We start from the raw sequence: 26542 nt of genomic DNA on the forward strand, positions 1-26542 counted from the left end.
AAAGGAGAATTTCAAACCAATTTCTCCTATGAACATTGATGCAAAAATACTCGCAAAACGAAAACAGGAACATATCAAAGATATCATTCCCCATGACCAAGTAGGCTTCATTCTAGACATGCAGGGATGGTTTAATATATGAAAATCCATCAATGTAATCCACCAAATAAACAAACTGAAAGAAAAAAAACCACATGATCATCTCCTTAGATGCAGAAAAAGCATTTGACAAAATCCAACACCCATTCATATTTAAAGTTTTGGAGAGATCGGGGGTACAAAGTACATACTTAAACATAATAAAGGCTCTATACAGCAAGCCAGTAGCCAACATCAAATTAAATGGAGATATACTCAAGGAAATTCCTCTAAAATCAGGGACCAGACAAGGCTGCCCATTTTGTCCATATCTCTTCAATACAGTTCTTGAAGTTCTAGCCAGAGCAATAAGACAACAAAAGGAGATCAAGGGGATCCAAATGAGAAAGAAGAAAATCAAATTATCCCTATTTTCAGATAATATAAAAGTGTACATAAATGACCCCCAAAATTCCACCAGATAACTCCTACAGCTGATAAACAAAATTAACTCAAAAAAAGAAAAAAGTCAGTAGCCTTTCTATATACAAATGACATTTATGCAGCAGAAGAAATTAGGAAAACTAAACCCTTCACGTTTGCCACAAGCAATATGAAATATCTAGGGGTAACTCTAACCAAGCAAGTGAACCAAACAAGACTTGTTTGAAACAACTTCAAATCTCTGAAGAAAGAGATTGAATATGACATCAGAAGATGGAAGGATCTCCCTTGTTTTTGGATCAGGAGAATTAACATAGTAAAAATGGCCATCTAAGCAAAAGCAATTTACATATTCAATTCAATCCCTATCACAATACCTACACAATTTTAAAAAGACATTGAAAGATCAATTGTCAATACCATATGGAAAAACAAAAAATCCAGAATAGCTAAAACAATCCTATACAATAAAAGATCCTCCGGAGGAATCTCTATTTCTGATCTCAAGCTGTACTATAGAGCAACTATAATTAAAACAGCATGGTACTGGCACAGCAATAGGCTGGTTGATCAATGGAATCAAATCAAAGACACAGAAATGAATCCACACAATTATGGTCACTTGATTTTTGACAAAGAATCCAAATCTATTCAATGGAAAAAGGATAGCATCTTCAACAAATGGTGCTGGTTTAACTGGATATCTATGTGTAGAAAAATGCAATTAGACCATGTTTGTCACCATGGACAAAACTCAAGTCCAAGTGGATTAAAGACCTCAACATAAAACCAGAGACACTAAATCGGTTGGAAGAAAAAGTGGGAAAGAGCCTGGAACACATTGGCACAGGACACAACTTCCTGAACAGAATACCAACAGCCCAGGCCTTAAGGTCAACAATTAACAAACAGGAACTCATGAGGCTGAGAAGCTTTATTTTGGTTCTTTTTAGCTGCTATGAAGGAAATTGTTTCCTGATTTCTTAGTATGTGTATAGTTTTTGTATAGGAAAGCTACTAATTTTTTGAGTGTTGTTGTAGTTTGCTAAATCTGCTTATCAGTTATAGGATATTTCTGGTATAGTCTTTGGAGTCTTTTATGTATTGAATCATATCATATAGAAATAAGGATGCACTGACTTCTTTCCTTCTTGTATCCTCGGCATCTCCTTCATTGTCTGATTTTGCTAGATAAGGCTTCAAGCTGGACCAGGAATAAAGAGAGTGGACATACTTGTTTTATTCCCAATTTAAGTGAAAATGCTTTGTTTCTGATTGTTTTTGTTTGTATCCCTTACAATTAGCATGATGTTAGCTGTGGGCTTTGGGTGTGTTGTCTTTATGTTAAAATATGTCATCTGTATTCCTAGGTTCTCTAGTACTTTTATCATGAAGGGTTTTTTGTCAAAGCCCTTTTCTGTGTCTGATAAAATTATTGGACGGTTTCTGTCCTTGAGTCTGTTGATGCTAATAAATATTTAATACATCTTCTGGGCTTTATTTGTGTCTGTGTCTGTAAAAACAAAGTGAGAGGGGGAGTTGAAGCTCATCCTGTTGACTAGTATGCAACTAAGTGCTAAATCCCGATCCAGTGAGTAATGAAAAAAGAAATTTATTTCAACAACATTATCAAACTGCATGTATACAGAATACACTAATACATCACTAATGCCATATATCAGAAAATGGGGAAACATAATGTGGAATACACAATGGAATCATAATTTAGTTAAAAGAAATATAGAACTAGGAAATGAATGGAAAGCTGGAGGTAGAATGAAAAGGAGAAAAGTGATCATAAATGAGTGAAAAGAAAAGAGGAATGGAAAAGAATAGTATATGGAAGTTGAGTGTAATAAGAGATTAGAGTACATTGAAAATAAAACAAAGATTTTTCAACAGTGATAAATCACAAAATTGATGAATATGAAGAAAAGAATACAAAATAAAAACATTTATGAAAAAAATCCAACCAAAACAAATATTCCATTGCAATGAAATCAAAATATTACCCAAAAAAGCAGGAAAAAAGGGGGGAACACTACATGTAAAAACAAATTGAAAAACTAAGAAAGAGAAAAAAACTTCACATAATGAAAAAATACATAAATAAAATTGTATGAGTGGTGATAAGAAATAAAAACATAAATTAAAAAAAAAGAAAAAAGTGAAAATATTGTAATACCATCAAAGGTGCAACAAAAAGGAAAAAATACAAGGACCGAAGGAAGAAAAGATGAAATATGGGGGAACCTTCTGTGTTTTTATAAAGTTGATACTGCCACGTCTACGCATGGCATGAGCCAGAGTTGCTGTTACTTTTCCTTCCTATGGGTGATGCTGCTGTTGTATCTGTATCTGATAGAGACCCAAAGTGCATTAGAGCTGTCCCGGCCTTTTCTGGACTTCTTCCTTGTATACTGGAGTCCTCGCCTAGACACACTTATCTTGCAATCTGTGGACTGGGCAGTTTATCTCACTCTCTCAAGCACCTCGACTTATATGCCATGGCCTGACTAATACCTGGCTGTGGTTGGTGCAGCTCAGTTTGGTTTGGCTTTGTGTCCACACATCATCTTTCAATTCCTCTGTACTTTTCAGTCATCCTCTCACTACCTTCAGAAATTTCTGGGGCTATTTCTGTCTTGAGAATAAGGACTGTTTATTATTATTATTATTACTGTGATGATGATGATGATGGTGATGATGAGGATGATGATGATGACAATGACAGTTCCTCACCCCATCACACAGAGGCAGAATCTACTCTGCCATCCTAAGAAATGCTCTGTTTTCGCATGAAGTAATGTCCAGAAGGCTACCATGACTAAATGCCAGTCACTCATGGGCAAATCTGGTCCTTTGGAAATGATGGCTTCTTGTATTCATATTTAAAACAAATGCTACATTTTCACATAGACTGTTGGCAACAGAACGGTAGCCACTTATGAGAAAAGCACAAGAATGGAATGCTGTTTGGCTTTTATGCAGAATACAAAACTGTTCTGACAATACTAGAACAAAAACTTCAGCCATTTTTTTAAAAAGTTGTAACAATGGATGCACTCTGGAAGGTCAAGTTTCTTTTTATGGTAGTCTACAAAAAGTTGACAATTTATCTCAAAGGGCTCAAAGCTGAAGGTTTGATAAATCATGGCAAAAGCCCAGGGTCATGTATACTCTGCTAGACAAGAGGAGGTTTGCCTCCATAGAAACCATGGGGTATTATGCAGGAGGAAAGGAAGTGAGAAGAGCAGATGGTTTAACAAAAGGCTATAGGGGCCGATGGGCCTGTGATTGACATTTAAGCCCTTACTAAATAACAAAGCTTTCTTATCCCTCCCTCTCCTCTGAGACACTCCTTTAGCAGTCTCCTTTTCTTCTTAGTTGGTGTTATTGAGCATTCCTTTTAAACAAGTTTAACTTATACATATTTTAAAAGGGAAATAGATATAGTATGATGTACCCTGGTCCTGTGGAGTTGAATTTCCCAGTTCAGAGCTACTGTAAACCTCTGATTTCTGTTTATAATATATTAGGAATCCAACTTGTGGTATGCTCTCATACAAGTTTGTATTTTACCCTGATCATTAATTCCTCACTCAATACATACCCTCTTGCCTGTGTGAGGTGAGATTGTGTGTGTGTGTGTGTGTGTGTGTGTGTGTGTGTGTGTGTGTGTGTGGTGTGAGAGAGAGAGAGAGACAGACAGACAGACAGACAGACAGACAGACAGACAGACAGTAAGGGCTCAGGATCTCCCTACCTCATCCTCCACTACAACTAGAACAGCACACAGAAGAATCCTACACCTCACAATTAAATATGATTAAAGGTTTTGCATAGTAATTCATTATTTTAATGATCTTCCTATATTTGAACCCTGTTTTATGATCTATAAAAAGTGACCATCTTCTTACTTTGTTTTGTTTTGTTTGGTTTTCAATTTTGCAAATTGAAACTAAGGTTTGATTCAGAAAACATGATACTTAGTAGATACCCTTAATAAGCTTTCCCATGTTATAGCTATTTAAAAATGATTTATTTTAAAGTATTTTTAAAATTATAACTATGTATATGCACATGAGTCCATGTATGTGCATAGATACCCACAGGTGCCTTTGGAGGCCAGAAGAGAGTTTCAGAACTCCTGGTACCAGAATCACAAGTGGTTGTAGCCACTTGACATGAATTTGGAAATTAAACTCTGATTCTCTGGGAAAGAATCAAATACTTGGAACCACTGAGGTATATCTTCTACCTCTATTTTATTCTTAAATTATGGCATATCTATATGCATGTGCATATGAGTGTGTATGCAATTTGAAGTGCTCATGGAGGTTGAGCAAGGAAATCTGATCCCTGGAGATAGAGGAAGTTGTGAGCTGGCTGATAGGAATTCTGGGACCTGAACTCCAGTCCTCTGTAAGAGATGCAAGCATTGCTAACTGCTGAGCTATCTCTCCAGCCACTCTTTTAGCCACTTTAATTCATATTAGCAACAGGTACCTTATTCACAATTTTCCCACACAAAATTCCTACCACAATGAACCCTGGATATCTTAACACAGCTGCAGCACAAGTAAATGACCTTAAATTTGTTTTATTTTATTTTTTTCGAGGCAGAGTTTCTCTGTGGTAGTCTTGGCTGTCCTGGACTTGCTTTGTAGAACAGGCTGGCCTCAAACTCAAAACGATCTGCCTGCCTCTACCTCCCAAGTGCTGGGATTAAAGACATGCGCTATCATGCCAGCTTAGATCTTAAATTTAATCCTTATGATGATTAAAAAGTCCTTTAAAGAGAAAATGAATGATTCCCTTAAGTAAATACAGAAAAATACAAACCGGTGAAGGAAATGAAAAACTGTTCAAAACCTGAAAATGGAAATAGAAGAAATAAAACATAAACTCAGAGAATCCTGGAGATGGAAAACCTGGGTAAGAGAACAGGAACAGGCATCATCAACAAAATATCAAAGATGGGAGAAAGAATCTCAGGGATAAATGATGCAGTAGAAGAAATTGATACATTAGTCAAAGGAAATGTTAATTCTAAAAGGTTTCTCACATAAAACATCCAGGAAATTTGGAATACTATAAAATAACCAAACCTAAGAATAATAAGAATAGAAGAAGGAGAAGATTCTAAGCTCAAAGGCTCATAAAATATTCTCAACAAAATCATAGAAGAAATTTTCTCTAACTTAAAGAAAAGGATGCCAAGAAGCACACAAGAAGCTTAAAGAGGTGGCACTCAAAGAAAGAATAAGCAGGCTACCAAGATGAGACTTGATAGCCTATGACCATATAGTGGGGGAGAAGGTCCCCTCAGTCATAGACCTAGAGGAGGAGAAGAGGGTGGAAGCAGGAGGGAGGGAGGAATGGGAGGATACAAGTGATGGCATAACAACTGAGCTGTGATCTGAACAAATTAATAAAATTTTAAAAAAAGAAAAAAAAAGAAGCTCAAAGAACACCAAATGTATTAGACAGAAAAAAAAAAAAAGAATTCCCCTGCCACATAATAATCAAAACACTAAGTGTATAGGAAAAAAGAAAAAAAAAGATATTGAAAGTCACAAAGCTAAGTAACATACAGAATTATACCTGGCTTCTCAACAGAGACTTTAAAAGCCACAAGCGCCTGGGCAGATGTTTCAGACTCTAAAAGAACACAGATATCAGTCTGGACAAATACATCCAGCAAAACTTTTAGTCACCATAGATGGAGAAAACAAGATATTCTGTGACAAAATCAAATTTAAAGATAATCTATCCATAAATTCAGCCCTACAGAAGAATTCTAGGAGGAAAGCTGCAACCCAAGGAGGTTAACTGCACCCAGCAAAAACACGGAAAACAAGTAATTCCACATCAGCAAAACCAAATGAAGGGAAACACACACACACACACACACACACACACACACACACACACACACACTACCACTACCAACATCAAAAATAACAAAAATTATCAATCATTGGTCACTACGATCTCTCAAAATCAATGGACTCAATCCCCTAATAAAAAGACATATGTTAATAAGATGGATGCACAAACAGAATTCATCGTCCTGCTGCATACAAGAAGTGGACCTCAGAAACATGATAGATACTACATCAGAGTAAAGAGTTTCCAAGCGAATGGACCCATGAAACAAGCTAGAGTAGCTTTCCTAATATCTAACTAAATAGGCTTTCAACCAAAAATTAATTAAAAAAATATAATGTATCTTTTATTTTCCTGGTTCAATTGTTGTCTCTAGAGGCTTATTCCTCCATCTACTAGCTTGGCCTCTAGAAGTGTCTAGCCTCTGTTCAATCTAATGTAGGTCTAGAATATTTTCATCCTCTGATACTTACTGCTGAATAAGTTCACCCTTTCTAGTTCTTCCTGAACTCTGGCTAGCTTGTTCAGCTAAGCTGTTCTGGATCAAACTTCTCTCCCAGTTAATTGATTCAAATGGGCTTCTTACAGCTTCTGACTGAACTGCTGTGCCTGGCCTCAAACTGATTCTAGCAATTTGTTCTAAGCTTCTGGCTCCTATATATATATATATATTTGCTCCTCTGTCTTCACCTGCATCTGGCTTATTCTCTCTGGAACCTGTCTCTTTAAAACTGTCCAAATAAAAACTGCCTGTGGACTCTACCAACTGAACTACCAAAGTACTGCCTTTCAACTGACTCACCACTGACTGCCAACTGTCCGACCTTGACTCCATTACACTCAACTCAACTCAACTCAGCTGTTGATACCTGTGCTCTCTTAAATCGCATTTTTTCCTCTTGAGAGTAGATCGTATCCTAGTCTGTCAAATCTTTCTCTGATGTGTTACTTTGTCCACCAGTTAGATGTCATTGTTTGAGTTTAAATGATAGCATATATAAATGACCCCAAGATTTCTACCAGAGAACTCATGCACCTGTTAAACACATGCAGCAAAGTGGCTGGATACAAAATTAACTCAAGAAAATTAGTAGCCCACTTTCACACTAACAATAAATGAGCTAAGAGAGAAATTAGGAAATGACACACAATAGCCACAAATAATATAAAATAACTTGGTGTAACTCTAACCAAGCAAGTGAAAGACCTGTATGACAAGAACTTTGAATATCTGAAGAAAGAAGCTGAAAAAGATATCAGAAGATAGAAAGATCTCCCATGCTCATGGATCAGTAGGATTAACATAGTAGAAATTGCTATCTTACATTGAAAGAAAAATTCTCAACTTCATATGGGAAAACAAACAAACAAATATAACAAAACAACACTGTACAATAAAAGACATCTGAAGGTATCCCCATGCCTCATTTCAAGCTGTACTACAGAGCAATAGTAGTAAAAACCACATAGTATTGGCATGAAAACAGACAAGTTGATCAATGGAGTCAAATTCAAGACATGGAAGTAAGCCCACACACCTATGAAAACTTGACTTGTGACAAAAAAGCCAAAACTATACAGTGGAACAAAGAAAGCATCTTCAACAAATGGTGCTCATTTAACTAGATGTCTGAATGTGTAAAAACCTCAAATAGGTCTATGTAGGCATAAGGTTATTGTGTAATTCAAGTGCTTATTTCTGTACCTCCCCATGTCTAGTGGCAATTCTCATTCTGAGAATCTCTTGTCTCAATATTTTATAATCACTGCATCCCAGTTGTCCCGTGATATGCCAATAAAGCAGAAAGATAGACAACCCCTTAGCCCAACTAAATAAAAAGCAGAGGGAGAATATTCAAATCAACAAAATCAGAAATGAAAAGGGGGACATAATGACAGACACAGAGGAAATCCAAAGAATCATTGGATTCTTAAAATCAAAATTTTAAAACCTAAATGATATGGATACTTTTCTTGATAGCTACCAATTACCAAAATTTAATCAAGATCAGGTAAACAAATTGAATAGTCCTATAACTCCTAAGGAAATAGAGACAGTCATCAAAAGTCTCCCAACAAAAAGAGCTCAGGGCCAGATGGATCAAGCACAGAATTCTACCAGACCCTCAAAGAAGAGCTAATACCAATTTTCTTCAAACTATCCCACAAAATAGAGTCAGAAGGAACATTATCAAACTCATTCTATGAAACCATAGTCACCTTTATACCTAAACCACAGAAAGGCTCAACAAAGAAAAAGAATTTCAGAACAATCTCTCTTATGAACATTGATACAAAAATACTCAGACAACAAACAAAAGCCTCATGAATGTAATCCAAGAACACATCAAAAATATCATTCACCATGACCAAGTAGGCTTTATCCCAGGCATGCAGGAGTGGTTCAATATATCGAAATCCATCAATGTAATTCATCATATAAACAAACTGAAAGAAAAAAAACCCACATGATCATGTCCTTAGATGCTGAAAAAGCACTTGACAAAATCCAACAACCATACATGTTAAAAGTTCTGGAGAAAGCAGGGATGCAAGGCACATACATAAACATAGTAAAGACATTATATAACAAACCTATAGCCAACATCAAACTAAATGGAGAGAAACTTAAATCAATTACACTGAAATCAGGGACAAGACAAGACAAGACTGTCTACTCTCTCTGTATCTCTTCAATATAGTACTTGCAGTCCTAGATAGAGCAATAAGACAACTAAAGGAGATCAAGGATAAAAATTATACAGGAAGAAGTCAAACTATCATTATTCTTGGATGATATGATAGTATATATAAATAACCCTAAACATTTTATCAAGGAACTCCTACAGCCGATAAACACCTTCAGCAGAGTGGATACAAAATCAACTAAAAAAAAAAATCAGTAGCCTTCCTGTATACAAATGATAAATAGGCTAAGAAAGAAGTTAGAGAAACTACACTCTTCACAGTAGCCACAAGTAATATAAAGAATGTTGGTGTAACTCTAGCCAAGAAAGTTAAAGACTTTCAAACAAACAAAAACTCTTCAAATCTCTGAAGAAAGAAATTGAAGAAGATTTTAGAAGATGGAAAGGTATCTCATGCTCATGGATCAGTAGGATTAACATAGTAAAAATGGCCATCTTACCAACAGCAATCTACAGATTCTATGTAATTCCCATCAAAATACCTACACCATTCTTTACTGACATTGAGAGATCAATTCTCAACTTCATATGGAAAAACAAAAAACCAAGAATAGGTAAAAGAGTCCTGTACAATAAAAGATCTTCTGGAGGAATCTTCATCCTGGATCTCAAGCTGTACTATAGAGCAACAGTAATAAAAAAAAAAAAAACAGCATGGTTCTGGCATAGAAATAGGCTGGTTGATCAATGGAATCAAATTGAAGACCCAGAAATAAACCCACACAGTTATGACACTGGATTTTTGACAAAGAAACCAAATCCATGCAATGGAAAAAAAGATAGCATCTTCAAAAAATGGTGCTGGTTTAACTGGATGGCTATATGTAGAAAAACACAAGTAGATCTATATCTATCACCCTGCAGAAAACTAAAGTCTAAATGCATTAAAGACATTGACATAAAACCAGACACAGTAAATCTGCTAGAAGGAAAAAGTAGGGAAGAGCCTTGAGCTCATTGGCATAGGAGACAACTTCCTGAAAGAACACCAACAGCTCAGGCTCTAGGATCAACAATTAATAAATGGGACCTCATGAAATTGAAAAGCTTCTGTAAGTGGAAGGACACTATCAGCAGAACAAAACACAGCCTACACACTCAGAAAAGATCTTCACCAACCCTACATCTGACAGAGGGCTAATATGCAAAATATATAAAGAACTCAAGAAATTAAACACCACCAAACCAAATAACCTGATTTAAAAATGGTGTACAGAGCTAATCAGAGAATTCTTAATAGAGGAGCATCAAATGCTGAGAAACACTTAAAGAAATGCTCAACATCCCTAGTTATCAGGGAAATGCAAATAAAAAACAACTCCGAAATTCCATCTTCCACCTACCATGATGGATAAGGTCAAAAACTCAAGAGACAGCACATACTGAGGAGGATGTGGAGAAAGGAGAACACTCTTCCATTGCTGGTGGGAGTACAAACTTGTAAAATAACTTTGGATATCAATCTGGTGCTTTCTCAGGAATTTGGGATAATTCTACCTCAACAGCCAGCCATACTACTCCTGTGCATATACCCAAAAGGTGCTCTACCATACAATAGGGACATTTACTCAACTATGTTCATAGCAGCTTTATCTGTGATAGCCAGAATCTGGAAACAACCTAGACGTCCCTCAACCAAACAATGGATAAAGAAACTGTGGTACATTTACATAATGAAATACTACTCAGCTATGAAAAACAAGGAGATCTTGAAATTTGCAAGCAAATGAATAGAAGTAGAAAAGATTATCCTGAGTGAGATAATCCAGACCCAGAGAGACACACACATGGTATTTACTCACTCATAAGCAGATTAGCCATATAATACAGTATAACCACACTACAATACAGAGACTTATGCACCAACCAAGGACCGTGTATGATGTGAACTTAGACCCTCTGCTCAGATGTAATAGATATGCAGCACAGTCTTCTTGTGGGTCCCAAAATATAGGGAGTAGGTACCACTTCTGACATGAACTCTGGCTCCTATATGTTGATATCTTCCCCTGGCAGGGCTGCCTTGCCAGGACAGAGGAAGAGGATACAGGTAGTACAGATGAGACTTGACAGGCAGAGATCAGATGTTAGGGGAGGAGGGCTCCCCTTTATAAGGACTAGGGGAGGGATGGGGTGGAGATAAGAGAGGGAGGGGGAAACAGAGGCAATGAAGGAGGGGACTGCAATCAGGACGTGAAGAATTCAAACTGCAGAACAAGCAGGTAACTTATATTACTAATCCCACTACATGGGAATAGCTCTGAGTCATGAATGTCTATAAATAGACAATGTTTCTTATTGGTTACAGAGTCCTTGTGATTTATTATTAGATGCCATTCTTTGTATGGCATGAATGAATATTTACAAATGTCTTTCTTCTGTTCATACAAAGAGCAGAGAACCAGCTTTAATTGTTCTGTGCATCATGGACACCTCATATATTTATAATTTTAGGACTGTACAATGCTTGTGAGAAATGATATGTTCTCAGAACAAAAGAACTGGACACTGATGCTAGATCAGACCTGACAGCCTGACAGGATTCATTCTTCTCAGCATGCTGGACACTGACATCCTGCATCTTTCATGTTTCAGTACCAAGTGCTTCAGTTGCTGTTTCTCATCAGAACAGGATAGCTCCCAGGACAGCTTTGAAGAAAGCTTCCAATCCCAATTGGTCTAGCGTTTCAGACTGTCTCACACAGGACTTTAATTAAGTGTGGAATTTCTCAACATTTAGAAACTGGACCACAAATGCTATTCCTAGCTTTTAAAACCATTTTCTCCAATTTTATTTGGGCCCCTACAAAGATATTATTTGTCCCAAATCAGCTGGAAGAAACCTTAAGAAGAAGACATTCCATTTTTCTTAAGGGGAGTTGGGTAGGTTTTTGGTTGCTTTCTTGGACTATAGATGTCTATTTTCATTGGGAGTTGGTTATAAGTTGGTATTGGTCTTATTTAGAGATAAAACAAGGTTGGACTTAGGGATGTCTCTCTTTTCCTTTATGTTTCATTTGTAGGTTTGGAGAAAAGGGTTGATAAGAAAGAAGAGGGAATATAGAAATATATAGGGAAGACAGAACAAAAAGTAGATTAGTGAATCTACTCCTCAACTTAATACCTTAATTGTTACTCCCAAGGTTATTTTTAATTCACTGGTAAAGAATTTTGTATATAGATGCAAAATAAAAATTAGCAAAAGCAAAACAAAAAAGCAACCCTAGTGATCCACAAGTAGGAATAGGCCAGTTTCTTCTTCCATTTTACATTTTTAGTTGGTTTCTCTAGGTTAACTATGTTATCCAATAGCATCAGTATAACAGTAAGCAGTGTTGGTATTACAAACCATCTTTAGCGAAAAATATATTTAGTCTTTGCACATACATCTTCTCATAATACACGCAAACTGTGGTAAGATAGTGTCCATCCACTTCTACTTAAAATGCTTGTATTATTAAAGATCATTTTAAAACTCAAGAATGAACATTAAATTAACTGTGGTTTTTTTTGTCATTAAATACACAAACTATTTCTTAAAAGTTGTGTGATAAATCCTATTAATGTTTTTCAGGGTGAACCCTTCCTTATAGTTTTGACTGAAGTGGGTTTAGAATGTAAGTGCTGCATTGCTGCATGTTCTTTTGTTTGTTTGTTTGTTTTTGTTTTTGTGGATCTGTACATTCTGACTGCTAATGAATATTTTAAGATTTTTCCACTGATAGCAGTAGGCATAAAATACAATTTCTTCATATGTACTTTTGTGAGGGTTCGGGGAATATTGGCATGTATATATGTCCTTAAAACATATAAAAATGTGCACAGTAAAGCAAAGGAGGTTAAAGGCACAGCAACCCACAGAGTGAGGTGGGGACTATTTGCCTGTTATTTCTCTGACAGGGATTCATAGCTAGGCTATATAAAGAATTCAAAAGTTGGCAACAAGGGATCAACTGATCCAAACCATAAACAGGCCCTTTTTAAAGAAATGTGAACAGCCAAAAATGTTCACACACACACACACACACACACACACACACACACACACACACACAATATTATCAACATCTTTAGCTATTAGGGACATGCAAATCTAAACTGTACTGAATGAGAGTACAGAAGTGGTGAAATTGATCTATAAACCTCAGCAGGCAGAGAAAGAGACAGTTCAAGGCCTAGCATGGGCTCCATAGCAAGGCCCTGACTTGGAAAAATTAAGAAGTGCAGAAGAAGCTGGTTGTATTTGCCTAGTTCACGCAAAGCCTTGGCTTTGAACCCCAGGACTGCAGAAAAGAAATGACCAAAGAAACAAAGAAAACACCTCTGCTGAGATCCCATCTCCCACAGTCAGTTATCACCAAAGAGACAACAAGCAATGCATGCTGGAGAGGATGCACAGGGAAGGGAACCAACCGTGCACATCCTGGTAGGAATGTAGTTCAATCATGGAGGAAATCACCATGAGGATTCCTTATAAGCTACAAATAGAACTGCCATGTGAATCAAAGTCACACAACACTATCCCCCTCGGGCATAGACCTGAGGCAGGGGAATAGGGTGAAAGCGGGAGGGACAGAAGAACGAGAGGATATAAGTAAGGGGATAGCAATTGAGATGTAATCTGAATAAATTAATAAAAAGTTTTCACAACAAAACAGAACAAAGTCACACAAGAGAGAGGCCTGCACATCCGTGATTATTGCAGTGCCATTCATAACTGCTGAGCTATCTGTTCAGGTGGTGAGAGTAGAGCAGAGACTATCAGGAAACGGAGGTGGGAGGGGGAAGGGAGTGAGGGACACAGGTGTGAGGGAGGAAGTGGGCATTGAATACAATCACAGTACACTTTTTGCATATATAAAAATGTCCTGATGAAACCATTGGTTATACTGTTAAATAGACTACTATTAAAAAACAGGTCAATAATCAGAAATTTTTTTCTGTTTTGAAACAGTCAAAACAACACTGGAATCATCTTTTTCATAAAGGTTAGATATATTTTTTTCTAAACCATCAAGGATTAATGCTTTTCCAGTAGATAGGAGACATGGATTAAAATTTCATAACCTTCAATGAAATGTTTCTAATGTTTTTTCTTCATCTATGAGAAAATTGATGATGAATTTTTAATATTTCCCTTCAAGGTTTTTTTGGGAAAATCTGTGCTTATTGCCTTTTCAATCCTATTTTAATGCTCTTCTCTTCACTGTTAGAGGTTTCAGGTAAAGGGAAAAGGGTAGCAGGCAGCGTTCCAGAACTCTAAGCTCAAGAGCTACCCTTTCCACCATGAGAGCCAAACAGAAAGTCAAAAGTACTTCGGAGGCCTAGTCCCAGCTTTCTAGATGAGGGTTACTCAGCCTATATGTACCTCTGAGGCTGTGCCACTGTTGTTACGGTTATCTTGTGTGTAATAGATTTTCTTCTACTAAACATTCTTGCCATTGACAAATACCCCCTATGTCACTATGCTTGTAGCATAAGCCTTTAAGCCTTTTCTTTCTTATGAGATCTCTCTGCTCTCCAGAGTTAGTTAGAATTTCTATTGATCTGACAATATGTGACACTATGATTTAAAACACACACACACACACACACACACACACAAAAACCAAAAATTTGGAGAGAAAAGAATTTATTTAAGCTTGCAGTTTATAGTGAGAAGTCAGAGCAGGAACTCAAGACAAGAACCCAAAGGCAGTGGCTGAAAGAAGGCTGTTTGCCAGCTTCTTCCTATGACTTTCTCAGCTTACTTTCTTCATATCCTTGAGGCCATCTTCCCAATGGTGACACCACCACAGTGAGTGCTTTCCATATCAAGTGTCAATCAGGAAAATGCCCAGCTGGGCGTGGTGGTGAATGCCTTTAATCCCAGCACTTGGGAGACAGAGGCAGGCAGATCTCTGTGAGTTCCAAGCCAGCCTGATCTACAAAAGCAAGTCCAGGATAGTCACAGCTGCAAAGAAACCCTGTATCAAAAAACCAAAACCAAAACAAAACAAAAAAAACCCAAAAAACAAAAAGAAGAAGAAAATACAAATTCTCTATAGACACTCCTATAGGCCAATATGTCTGTATTTGTGACAAGTTAAAAAAAAAGAAAACTAGCTCAAGGGTCATACCTGATTCAGAATGAAAAATTTCATACCTTTACCCAGATGTGTCTTGTTGGCCATCATTAATAGACAGTACATTAGTTTCCAAGATGGCACATGTGGACTCAGAATTTATTTTGGTAGATCTGAAATTTTAGTTTCCAGATTTTTTTATAGTCTTATACAAAACTCAGTTTGTTAGAGTATTTGTTTCTTTTTTCCATATATATATATATATATATATATATATATATATATATATATATATATATATATATATAAATTTAAAGGAAACAGTAGACGGAGAACTAAGCTGTCTTATTAAAACCAATCCTCAACATGCACTATAATCCTATTATTTACAGAAAACTATTTTCTGTGATGGATACAACAGATGGACATCTAATTGCACCTCTATCTTTTGAGTCTCTGATAAGCCTGACTCCCTTGCAAAGTGGTTTTGGATGCTTGCTTGAGGTCCTGGCTGTCAGAAGGGAAGCTATCATAGGCAGAATACATGTGAGCAAAGGTGATCTCCATGCTGTTAAGCCCCCTCTCCTTCAAGGACGGGAAACATGTTGGGATCTTTCTTCATTGGAGATCAGTATCTAGTCACTTGCTTTGATGGTGAGAAGGTACAGTTACGAATATCACAGGGTCACAACCTCATCTCTTGCTCAGTCATGGAATGTCGTTCAGAAGTCAGCATTTATACTGCAGGCTCCCGATTTGTATCATAATCTTGTATCATAATTTTGAAGCAGTTCTTGCTTTCAAAGTTGTTGACAAATGCGCTTTTTCTTTGTGAAACTGTATTTGGTTATCTGACCTACTCGAAGACAACTTATCAATGACCCTCGATTAAGACATGGCATACACAACAAACAACAAACAACTATTTAAGTGAACCTCTGTGGTCCCATGAAATACAGGCCTGCTAGAGACAAGGTTCAGGCAGGCTGAGCAACTGTGGTGATGGACCATCGGGTTAAAACTGTGAAATGAAAGGACTTGATGGTGACCTTGTTCTTTTCTCATTTCTACAGAGATGCAAAGACAAGAGTGGAAGTCTTGGGATTAATGTGCCTAGTCCAGTTAAGGGGCAGAGATATGTTCTGAATGGCAGAAAAAAGGAAAACTAGCTTGAAGACCTCAAGATCTTCTGAAATCTCAATCAGATACAGAGCTCTATTCTACAGAGCAAGTTAAATTAAGGTTTTTTTCTGACAAACAATTTTATTAAATGTTTAGATAGGGCTGCTTTCCACTCCTAATGACCTCTTTTCATGATGCCATTAGTGCAGTTGATCAGGAGGATGGATAGCCTCTACTAGTTACCTTCCTATTGCTGTGACACAATACCTGACAAATACCATTAGAAAGAAGAAAGATTTACATTGGCTTTTGATTTCAGAGGCTTTGCCTGTGGTCATCTAGATAGACTGTTTCAAGTCTATGGCAAACTTGCTCATTGTGACAGGAGTACAGGAAAGCTGCTCACTTGACAGTGGCCAGGAAAACAAGGAAAATAAGGGCCAGTGGCTGGGATCCTTTCAGTTACTTCTCTATTGCTGTGATAAGACACCATGATCAAGTAGACTTATCAAAGGAAGTGTTTAATTTGGGTTTATGGTTTCAGAGGGTTGATTAGAATCTATGATGAAGGAACAGAAGCATGGTGTAGCAACAGCAGAAAACTGCACTGTGAGCTTCAAGGAAGAGTCAGAAAAACACTGGGAATGGCAAAGTCGTTTTGGAACTTTAATGCCCAACCCCAATGACACATCTTCTAAAACAAGGTCATACTTCCTAATCCTTCCCAAACAGTTCTATCCACTGGAGACCAAGTATTCATATATACAAGCATATTGAGGCCATTCTTATTCAAATCACAGGCTCCAATAGTCTTTCCAAGGCATCTCCAAATGGCCTACTTCCTCTATCTAGATCCCACCTCCAAAATGTTCTGTAACCTTCCAGGAGCATAATTATCTTAGGGAGCAAGCATTAAGCATACAGGTGTTCACAAGACACTTATGATGTATAATATACTTTGGGGCTGGTCATTTTATTAAAATGGAGTTTTGGTTTTAATGTAGATAAAATGTTATCTATTTTATTTTTGTTGGATATCCCAAGGGCTTAGAATTTTTCAGGTACATAATAGGTATTCACTCAAAGACAGAGAGCCAGAGAGAAGAACTGAGGAATAGCTAATAGCTAGAAAATAAATTATTATAAAATCTGGAGTATAACTAGCCCTTGCACTAAGACAGGAGAGACTAGATGATATATTGATTACGTTTTTTTGTTGATGTATGTTCCTTCTTCTCCCAAATTCTCAGAGCTCTTACCATAGAGGGTTATTGAACTTTGCTAGATGCCTTTCCTACTTACATTGAAGTGAACATCTGATTTTCTTTCTTAGGTCTATTATGCAATGGCTCATGTTTATAGGTTTTTCCTATGTTGGATCACCCTTTCATTCCTAAAATGAAGCCCATTTGCTTATTGTGGGTTAACTTCCTACGTGTAGTTAACTTTTGTTTGGCAATGTTTTATTAGGAAATTGTGGGTCTATGTTAATCATGGAATTATCAGATAATTTTCTTCGTTTGGGTATGTGTCCTTATCTAGTTTTGAAATAGTTCCTTCATTAAAAAATGTTTGGTAGCTTCCCTACTTGGCTGTCTGTTGCTGTGATAGAACACTCTGACTAAAAGCAAGTTCAGGAGGAAAGGGTTTATTTTACCTGACACCTCCAGAAAGCAGTCCATTACTGAGGGAAGTCAGGGCAAGAATGCAGGATAGAAGCTCAAAACAGAAACCTTGGAATAATGTTACGTGGTGGCTTGCTCACTGACTCACTTGCTGGTTCACACTCAGCTAGAATTCTTATATGGCCCAGGCCCACCTGTCTAGGGATGCTGTTGCCCACAGTAGGACGGGCCCCCAATGTTATCCATCTATCAAGAGAACCCTTCTCAGACATTGCCAGAGGCCAATTTGATCTGGACAATACCTTAGCCAAGACTCACTCAGTCAGCTCTAGGCTGTATTAAGTTGACAGCTGAAGCTAACTATGACTATGATAGTAACTTCCTTTCCTTTTCTGCTTTGGATAATTGTTGGGGAAATAATAGTATTTGTTACTCATTAAAAAGTCAATAGATTTTGCAGCAAATTTTTTCAGGATCTGAACTTTTTGTTGGATTGATTAGGAGACTTTATTATTGCTTTAATGCCATTGTTTGATGTTAATCTATCATTAACATTTATAGTTATCAATGAAAGGTAAATATTAATTCCATTCATTTTTTATTTTTGTAATATCTGGCACTTCCCTAATTCTCACTGCTTATTTACTTTTCTATTGCACTCTGTTCTTTCCTGAGCCCTTATGGGTGTGATCATTTTTTTTTTCAGTATGTAAGTTTCTTTTTCTACAGTTCTTAGTGAGCGTGCATTTTTTTTTATTGTACTTACCATGGTTTCTCCTCAGGTCAATTATGAAGAATAGTTTTGCTGGACTTTCGGTTGGCTCTTAATTTCCTCCCAGTGATTGAAATGCTCCCAGAATCTCATGTCTTCTGTATTAGAGAGTTTACCTTATAAAATCAATTTCTCTTGTGAGTTTATCATTCTATGTGGTTTATTGCTTCTCTCTTGTAACTTCAATCTTACTACTTTTTTAAAACTACAACATGACATGTGGCATTTTTTGTTTTTTTTTTCTGTTTTGAATGTTTGATGTTCTAATTGCATTATATCTAACTGTCATCTCTTTCTCTAGATTTGGGAATATTTTTTGAATTTCTTTAATATATTTTCTATGACTTTAGCTTCTCAGTCTGTGGCCATGGTGAAAAAAATTGATATTTTCATGTGTTCTACAAATCTCAAACATTCTGTTCATACTTCCTTAGTACTTTGTTTTTGTCTTTGTCATTGTATGAAATATCTGACATTTTCAGGTTGTCATCAAGCCCAAGTCTGCCTCGTACATGATCTTTTCTACCAGAGATTATTCACTGGATTTCCATTGGTCAAAGGGAAATTTAGAAATTTAGCTTTTCATTTCCAAACTTTCAGTTTGAATTTTTGATGCATTTATATTTCTTAATTAAATCCAAATTTATTCACATCCTTTATTGACTTATTTCCCTCAGCTCATTGAATTCATTTAGAGTTTTTGTGACCTTTAAAAAAATGCTATTGAACATTCTTTTAATCAATCTTTTAAATTCTGTGTCAGATATTTCGTTCAATTATCACCCCTTGGGGCCCTTTACTGTGGACTTAATCCTTTTCAGAGGAGCCACATTGCCTTAAATATTCATATTTCTTGTGTATTTGCTTTGGTACTGGAACATCTGGGATTAACTTGTTGATTGAATTTCAGTGGAAGTAATTCCATTACTCAGATGGGATTTTTTTGTGGTAGCCATCTCTAAGCCTTTTCAAAACATAAAATTTTTATATAACTGAATAGACATAGTTAAAATTGCCACACAAAGGATCCCCAGTCTGTTGACATAGTAGGCACAAGTTAAGTTATAACTCTTTAGTGGTCAGTCAGTTTACTGTGTTACAGCTAGTATTTTCAAAGCATACAAAATACAATTTTCAATTTGACAAAAAGTATTATGGATCATACATTTTAAATGTAGGTATTATTTCATTGACTTTTAGAAGTGCATACTTGTATACTAGATTAGAACATACTTCCTAATAAGGCAAGATTTTTCAAAGTATGAAAACTTTTATTTTGAAGATTAGACAACAGACTGCAAACAATAACTTTACTCTTTACTAATAACACAAAAATAACTATGAACCAAAAATGTAAAAGAAATATCTTTTGTGTAGCTCTCTTACAGAATATTTAAAAAAATAGTATTGTGGGTAGGTGAGATAGCTCATTTGATATAGTGTTTGAGTTTGTATTTCAGAACCCATTTAAACAAGAAAAGAAGAGCTGAGTGTGGTGATACACACATATAATTCTAGTGTTGGTGAGGCAGAGACAGGCAGACCTTCAAGGCTTCTTAACCAGCCAGCTTCACCCAAATGGTGGGTTCTGTCTCATGACAAACCTCATCTCAAAAAACAAGGTTGAAAGCAGTTGAGAAATGATACCTGAGCTTTTCATTAGAGCTACACACACATGCACACACATGTGCATATGTTCCTGTACACATGCACATACATACACACACAGCTACAAAAATGAGTATCATAAATAGTGTGCAAACTAGCCTAATCAGAGTGAGATGGTTTCAGTCTCTTACACTAACTGGCCCATCTCTTGTTTATCATTCAACAATTCCTGCAAAGCTCTCTACAAAATCTTAATTAAAAAAAAATTAACAGAATGATTTCTGCATCCAGAAAAGATAGACATGTCTATTTTTTAACTGCTGTGACGTAAACACATGGACTCCAGCTTCCAAGGTTGTTTGTGTGGTAGCATGAAGAGGCGCATCAGAGATCAAGGAGGTCATCCTCCTTGTGGACAAGGCTATTACCCAGCTTGCCTGCCTTCCAGCTAGCTCACGCTTGTCCACCCTGCTTTTCCTGGCCTCTGGGAGAGGTAAATCCTCCTGTTTATGAGTTACCCACTCTGTGGTATTCTATTATAGAACCCAAAATGGTTTAAGACAACCTCAAAATCAATGCCACTCTCAAGTCCATATGCATCCAGTATGTTGGTTGGTAAGGTTTATATTTTTTAAAAAGCTGACAATGGGCTTTGTAATGAGAGGAAACTTCATGAAAACCCAAAGAGGGCAGTGAAGTGAAATGTTTTCTGGTGTTTTAGCTGGGTAGCCATTAAGCCTTCCTCTCAGGATCAGGTTGGGCACCAGTTCCAATAACCTGTTAGATTTTACTTCTTTTGGCAATAGAGAAAGGGAGATTTACCTTTTAAAAATTATAGCATCCATAAAAATATTGATGAATAGTTTGGAGAAAATTATAGAGGTCACTAAAATACAAGAACAAATAGGATTAAGAATAAAGAAAGATAAGTATGAAAATAGCGATTCCAGAAGAATAAACACATCATATCATCTTGGGTCCACTGCTACTAGCTGGACTCAAAGGTCTGTGGTTGGCAAACCTGTTCTGGATATCTGCTCTTTGGAAGACTCTTAAGACTTTTTGCTTGCTTAAGGTCTTTTGACCAAGTGAATACACAGGTCTAAGCATCCGTGGCTGGGGCCTTACCATGGTCTGAACATCAGCAGTACCTTGTGCATTCTATCAAGGCTTGAGACCAGTGTTCTTCCAATAACTGTGATCTCTAGACTGGTTGTTTGGTGTCTGCACAGTAGGATGTTCTGTGAGCTGATCATCCATGCTAAAACTGAGTATGTGCAGTGCTTGGTCCTATCAACTTTCAGGCAGAATAGAAGGGGAAAAATCCTAATTACATGGAGTCATCCACTATTTATCAGCTGCAGCTCATGAATCCAAGCTGATTACTTTGTTAAAATTATGGAATAACTTAGTTCAGGGAAAGCCCAGGGACTGGAACCATTGGTTATTCTAGTCTTAGAGTTTCATTGGTTTGCTCCAATTCTCCTGAAATTAGCAGATAAATTTTTTGTTAATAAAAGCATTTGAAAGGGGTTAAGAAAATTCACTAGTAAGAGTTCCTATGTGTCTTACTATCATGAGAGATGTGTTTGATTTCCCCTCACCAGAGACAAAAAGCAAACAAGATGACAACAAGATGACAACAATCAAATATCTTTTTCTATTATCACAAGAACTTTTTTTTTCTTAGCAAGGAAAATGTCTCATTTAATCCTGAGTAAGCAACAGCAAACTATGTTTATTGTCCATGTGTAGGGCAACTAGAGTTGGAAGTGTCTAAAAGGATTTTGAAATTTGATGGTTTCCATTCCTCTCTTTACAGATTTGCCAGGATTGTGCTGTTGGCAAGTGTGTCCTGAACATGACCTTAGCAATCCCCTTCAAGATACATAGCCAATGATGTTTTAACAGCATGTTTCACTTTCAAATTTGCCTGTGTGTAAAACACTGAAGCATTTTGCTAACCTCTAAATCAGTTGGTATGTCCATATACCAGCTTATGAAGTAGAAGAAGAAGAAGAAGAAGAAGAAGAAGAAGAAGAAGAAGAAGAAGAAGAAGAAGAAGAAGAAGAAGAAGAAGAAGAAGAAGAAGAAGAAGAAAATTATTGTTGTTGTTGTTGATTTGGTTTTTTGAGATAGGATTTCTCTGTGTAATACCTCTGGCTGTCCTGGACTTTCTTTGTCAACCAGACTGGCCTCAAACTCATAGAGATCTACCTGTCTCTGCCTGCCAAGTGCTGGGATTAAAGATGTGTGCCACTGCACGCGGCTATGAGGATTATTTTTAAGCAATGTATTTTCTGAATGCTCTCATGGGTTTTTGTTGGATTGGTTTTAATGTATGTGTATGCTGTTTGTTTTTAATGTGGTGTGTGTGTGTGTGTGTGTGTGTGTGTGTGTGTGTGTGTGTGTGACTGAAGCCACATGAGGAGTCTTCCTCTATCACTGTTCACCTTATTTTTAAACAGGATCTCACTAACCTGGAACTGACTTTTTTCAGCTACACTGTCCACCAGGAAGGGCCAGTATCTACCTGTCTGTGTCCTCCCACGTGTCCCGCATGCCCTGCCCAGTGCTGGTGTGATGGGCACATACCACTGCCCCTAACTATTTTTTTATGCAGGTACTTAATATCATATTTAAGATCTTTACTCTCTGAGTCACCTCTCCAGTTCCTCTGTTTTCTGTTTGTTTGTTTTTCCTGTGTATCAAGGCCTATCTTTGACTACTAATGATGCCATTTAAAAAAAATCTCTCTAAGGACCTTCTCTTGAAGTGGCTGTGAGTGTAATCATTTCAGGCAATGCTACTTAACTAGCATGGCAGCAAGTGAGATCATTACACTGAGATTTTGGATCATTAGAGTTTAAATGCAGCTCCACTGTTATGGTCTAAAGTTTAATTTGTTTCCATCTTCCAGGCAAGTTTCTGCAGACATCAGGACATGTGTTTTTTGTAAAGCATTAGCATGGCAGGGGCCAGATAGCAAGCACACTTGCTGCTGCACAGACTGTTCACTGCTTAGCTCTTGTTACTTGGCAGTCTCAGCAGTGCTCAATGTAGTGATAAAATATGGCTAGTTTTAGTTTTGGTTGAAGCTCATATTCTAATGGCAAATTTAGATCAGTGATTGACATAAATATAGCTGGCTTAATATTTAGGTGTCCCCATCCCACGTGTGTTATTGGTATGTCCACTATGTGCATGTGTGTAGATGTACTTGCCTATGCAAACATATGTGGAGGCCAGAGGTTACTATCTGGTATCTTCCTCAATTGCTTTTCTACCATTTTTTTTTCTTGGCAATATGACTCTCAGCAAACTTGAAACTTAGTGTTTGGTCTAGACTGGCTGGCCGTCAAGCCCCCAGGATCTGCCTGTGTCTGCCTTTACCCCATGAGGCTGTAGGTACACATTCCCACATGGAGCAAGGGCTGAGTGCTGAACTCAGGTCCCTGGGCTCTTTGTCCTCTGAGGCATGTCTGCAACCCTGTGTTTCTGACTCTTAGGTACAACAACATTAAACCAGAATTATCCAGGAGGAATTTACAAAGGGCAAGTTTCTTACAGAGCTCAAACAATTAGATTGTTTTCCTTCCTTAGGTAGAGAAAGGGAAGTTCTGTGATCTTAGCACTGGGGAGAAGAAATACTTGAAAGTATTACTTACTATTCAAGAGGAAATAGGCTATTAGCCCATCAGAGCTCGCAGTCTGCCTGTGACAGGGAATCATATGTGGAGACCGTAGACTATACCAGCTGAGACTTTCCCAAGGAAATCAGCAGCAGGTTTCTAATCATCTGCTTGCCCTTGACTCAGTACCACACTGCCTGCCTAGAAGGGTTGTAACTGAAGCACAAAAATGTTTGTAACAATTAGGTGTATCTGGCCTGGATGGATCTGTTCATGTGATAGAGTGCCGAATACCCAGGGGGAAGAAGAACCTAAGGGGAAAATGTTTGACCCAGGGTTTCAGAGGTTTGGCCTGTGGTCTGCTGGCTCCGGTGCTGGGGTGCCTGTGGTCTGCTGGCTCCGGTGCTGGGGTGCCTAAGATGTGGCAGGAATACTGTTGTTGGAGCCCGTGGTGGAGCTACACTGGGAGGCTGGGAAACACAGACACAGGACAGGGCCAGGAACAGGAAATATGTTTTAACAGCATACTCTCAGAGACATGGTTCGCTAGGCTTAATGTCTCTCAGAGGCTCGGCATTTGAACCCTTGGTCCCCAGTTAGTAGCACTTCTTGAAGATTTTGTGGGACGTTGGGAAATAGAGCCGTGTTGGAGGACATATGCCACTGGGGGTGAACTTTGAGTGTTCTTAGTCTCACCTCACTTCCAGTTGCTCCCTTTGCTTTGAGCTTACCGTAAGGCATGTGACGTCTCAGTTTCCCGATCCTGCTGTCAAGCCTGCTGCTTGCTGCTGTACCTCTCTGCCAAGGTAGGCTTTTATCCCTCTGGAACCATAAAACCAAATTAAACTTTTTGGTCCATAAATTGCCTTGGCCATGACATTTTGTCACAGCCACAGAAAGGTATCTCACACACATTTCCTTATCTGGTCCCCTCTTCTCACAGCCCAGTCAGCTTGAAGTCAATCCATTGTGTAAACACTTTATTATTTTTATTTTTTGCTGTACTAGCCTTTTCATGGTAGGCATTTGGGCGGTTTCTGATCTGCTATTAAAATAATGAAGTAAAAAAATAGTATCAAATATTTCACATACATATGAATCAATCTAGAATTATAAAAGTCTTTAGGGATAGTTGGACCTGAGGTCAAAGAATTGTGGTAGAGGAATTGGAGAAGTGCATTCTTGGGTAGCTGCTTATGTGTAAGTATGAGGGCTGAGTTTGATCCCTTTCACCTGTGTAAATAGAGCTGAGCATGGCTGCATGTACTTGTAATCTCACTTCTGGGGAGGTGGAGACAGGAAGATCTGTGGGGATACTGACTAACCAGCCTAGGCTAATCTCTTGGCCCCAGGCCCCAGGTCCCAGTAGGAGATCCTGCCTCAAAAAAGCACTGTGAGGAATGACACCCAAAATTCAAAAGGAAACTGAGGCCAAAATGAATTTGACAACAGAAAATTGGGGTCATCCTAGCCAACTAGCTATTGACAATTGAGAGTTGTTTAAGGGAATTTCAGTTTTCTTTAAGCGCTGTGACTGGTAAGTCCAGCATGCACCAGGGGACAGCACAAATTTGATTTGGTGTGTGTGTATTTGTGTGTGTGTGTGTGTGTGTGTGTGTGTGTGTGTGTGTGTGTGCGCGCGCACATGTAGGTGAGAAAGAGAAAAGCAGAGACAGAGACAGAACACAAAGTTGGATTGGTAGAAAAGGAAGTGTGGATCTGGAAGAAGCATGGGTAAAAGTGAATGAATATGGTCAAACCGCATTATACAAAATTCACAAAAAACTATTTTTTAAGGAAAAAAAAGGAAAGGAAAGGAAAGGAAAGTGGGCTCAGTTGCAAATCTGGTCATTGGTGCCATGATGTCACATTAGGATGTCATGTTATACTCTGAACTGTCCTATCCTTCACTATCACTAACAGCTCCTGGAAAGGAGACCAACTTTCTCTCACAGCAAGTTATTTGAAGGAAGTCACAGTTTGTTAAGGTGGCACTAACAGGGCCAGTGAAGAATTTAAAAAGCAATGGGTGTGCGAGTGCTCTGGGATGTAATTCTCTGTTAAAATTCACAAGTGAGGTGATGGGAGTCTCTTCAAGTAAAAGAGTAATATTGTCAAACTATTTTTATGATGAACTATGTCTACAGAAGAACCACAAATGGCTGTGTTCAAATCCCCGCTGTCGGAATCATTTAAGTGTGTGGAGCGATGGGAAGGCCAGCATGCCTCCTTCTCATTTGATTAAATTGCACTGCCCGATAGTGCCCTTGTGGTCTGTAAAGGAGAACATTAAAGGGTTTTCTTATTAAGCACAGGTGAAGATATTAAATTCTAGCCACTAAAAGTAGGTTTCTTACATTCTGACAACTATCTTCAGAAGCCTGTTAAATGTGAGGTATCCTAAAATCTTGGCTTAAATCTCACTTACATAAACTATCCATCAAATATTATTTGCTAGTGTTCCCTCCCAAATAAAGAGGACCTGCTATCACTCTGAGTATGAATCAGTTGTGCTTTTCCAAGGAGCTCCAACAATTGTCCAGCCAAAGTCTTCGTACAAGCAAAGCTCCTGCAGAGGAGAGCAGCTCGCTCTCCC

At 37.7% G+C, this 26542-nt stretch overlaps 1 long non-coding RNA gene across 1 annotated transcript in view; it reads left to right on the forward strand.

The window, feature by feature from the left end:
- The window catches only part of LOC311600533, a 50951-nt gene extending 28373 nt beyond the window's left edge, over window positions 1–22578 (forward strand). Inside the window, exon 3 of the long non-coding RNA XR_014780273.1 lies at window positions 22137–22578. This is a non-coding gene — a long non-coding RNA (uncharacterized lncRNA). The remainder of the gene's footprint in view (window positions 1–22136) is intronic.
- The last annotated feature ends 3964 nt before the right edge of the window (window positions 22579–26542 follow it).

This window comes from Acomys minous (genome assembly GCF_964271855.1).
Source record: "Acomys minous genome assembly, chromosome: 6".
Classification (NCBI taxonomy): Eukaryota; Metazoa; Chordata; class Mammalia; order Rodentia; family Muridae; genus Acomys; species Acomys minous.